Raw genomic sequence first — 2,582 nt, 5'->3', positions numbered from 1 at the left:
GGGAAAAGGATCCAAAAGAAATATTAAAGATATAAAATCAAGCACATTTATCACTTCTAAATCAAGAATCTCGTGTCAGGACATGAGATAAAATTCTAATAAACTACAAGTTGCAAAAGTAATAATTTCTTTTTTTATAATTGAGAGAGAGAAGATTTGAACCTTACTCTTTAAGCAGAGGATTATATATCAACTAATGAACTAATTACTCGTGTGCTGTAAAAAGTAACAACTTAGTGTGGAAACAAGTTGCAAAATTTGACAGCTGTTAAAATTCCGAATCAAACAATGTTTTGCCAACTTTGTCAAAATTTGAAAGCTGATAAAACTTTCGTTTGTTATACTAACTCAATCCGTGGGCAATTGACTATAAATATGGCAACCAGATGTGAGATGAATATCCATTAGTTCCTCCTTATATATATTTTGTAGGTGATTCTGGGCTCATTCGCCACTCCAGTGTGTAACACCTTTGTTAATTAAATTAGCAAAGGTAAGGTGAAAGATTAATTAAGCAGACATGGACATTGCTTTTTTGATGCCATACCTAGTCCACTTTGTAGTTTTGTACGTGCCCGTTGGTGTCATCTACTTGGTTTATAAGTACAAATCCAGGGCCGCCACCCCCAACCTTCCTCCAGGTAGAAAGGGTCTCCCATACGTTGGCGAAACTTTGGATTATGTGCTGGGTTTGAGACGGGGAACTCCTGTGAAATTCATAAATGACAGAAGAGCCAAATATTCATCCGATGTGTTCCGTACATCATTGCTCGGAGAGGACATGGGCTGTCTTTTGCGGTGCTGCTGGCAACAAGTTCCTCTTCTCTGGCCAAAACAAATATGTCACCGCCTGGTGGCCTCGTTCCATGAAGAAGGCTTTGTTGGATCCATCCAGTGTTGATAATTCTTCGGAAGAAGAATCCACTATTCTTCGGACATATCTGCTTCCTTTTCTCAAGCCAGAGTCACTTCAACGTTACGTACCAGTAATGGATATCATGGCAAAGGAGCACCTAGACCAATATTGGTCCCCCTATAATCAAGTCCAAGTTTCCCCACTTTCCAAGAAGTACGGCTTCTCGCTCGCCTGTCGTCTATTCATGAGTGTTCAACATAGGGAAGAGATCGAAAATTTTGCCAAGCCTTTCGCTTTTGCGACTGCTGGTCTCATTTCCGTACCCATTGATCTTCCTGGAACAACATTCAATCGCGCCGTGAAAGCAGGCAAAGTGATCCGCCGAGAGCTTTTAGCCTTTATTACCAAGAAGAAAAACGAGCTGTTAAAGAAAGGAATGCTGGCTGCTTCAGACATAGTGGACTGCATGCTGATGGACGGTATGACTGAGATAGAGATCGGCAACAAGATTGTAGGCTTCTTTATTGCAAGCCATGACACAACAAGTACCGCAATCACCTTCACCGTTAGCTATCTTTCTGACTATCCTGACGTATATAACAGGGTGTTGGAAGGTATGCAAATTAGTCAGTCATTATTTAGATTTTAGCGCAGGTGACTCGTCGACTCCTGCCAATTACCAATATATTTCAAATTTCTATGCCGGCAATTAATTAATGTTTCATCTTTTTGGGTTAATTGCAGAACAAAAGGATATCTTACGGTCCAAAGGGCCTGGAGAACCATTGGGATGGGAAGATATTCAGAAGATGAAGTACACGTGGTGCGTAGTATGCGAAGCGATGAGGCTGGCACCACCTGCTAATGGAGCTTTTAGAGAGGCCATCACCGACTTTACTTACGCAGGTTATACGATTCCAAAGGGATGGAAGGTAATAAAACTGCGTTTCCATTGCAAAAATGATGATGTCATTCTCAAGATTTTGGTCAGTACTTTCCCATACCCTTATTTGTTTTCTTCATTTGCTTCAGGCCTTCTGGACTGTCCATTCAACAAACAAGAACCCCAAGTACTTCCCGGATCCAGAGAAGTTTGATCCTTCAAGGTTTGAAGGAAATGGTCCCGCACCCTACACATTTGTTCCATTTGGTGGAGGTCCTCGTATGTGCCCTGGGAAGGAGTATGCCCGACTGGAAATCCTCACTTTCATACACAACCTGGTCACCAGATTCAAATGGGAGAAACTGAATCCCAATGAGAAGATTTTCTATAGTCCTTCACCCATTCCAGAGGATGGTCTTCCCATTAAGCTCCAAGCCGCATGAGCATCAAGGCTGACACATTAAATAGAATAAATAAATCTTTGGTGTCTCCCTATTTTCCCTAAGCATGCAATTTCTATATCTATGCATGGTACAATAAGTTTTTAAAATAAGTTGAACTGTCATCTTATTTCAGTTTTTTTTAGCAACACCTTTTCTTCATCAATGAGAAGTTAAAATTTTATTATATATCTTTGTTGTCGGATTACTACATGAAAGTGCACGTGGTTATACAAATCATATAAAAGTAAGTTGAGTATTGGTTTTCATAGAGATTTGTACTTATTTGTCGGCAAGTATTAAATTTATAACAAAGTTAATCTTATCTAAATACTAGATTTCAAATGATTATTTAAACTAAAAATGATTAATTAACTAATTAGTAACGAAGAATAAAATTTCA

General features: G+C 39.2%; 1 pseudogene; it reads left to right on the top strand.

Annotated features, from left to right (window-relative positions):
- The first annotated feature begins 532 nt into the window (after positions 1-532).
- On the top strand, positions 533-2,182 carry LOC110419903 (beta-amyrin 6-beta-monooxygenase pseudogene; annotated as a pseudogene).
- The last annotated feature ends 400 nt before the right edge of the window (positions 2,183-2,582 follow it).

This window comes from Theobroma umbraticum, unplaced genomic scaffold, assembly GCF_002168275.2.
Source record: "Theobroma umbraticum cultivar Fairchild unplaced genomic scaffold, ASM216827v3 scaffold_67.0, whole genome shotgun sequence".
In the NCBI taxonomy this organism is placed as follows: Eukaryota; Viridiplantae; Streptophyta; class Magnoliopsida; order Malvales; family Malvaceae; genus Theobroma; species Theobroma umbraticum.
This window is presented reverse-complemented; position numbering and strand designations above follow the sequence as displayed.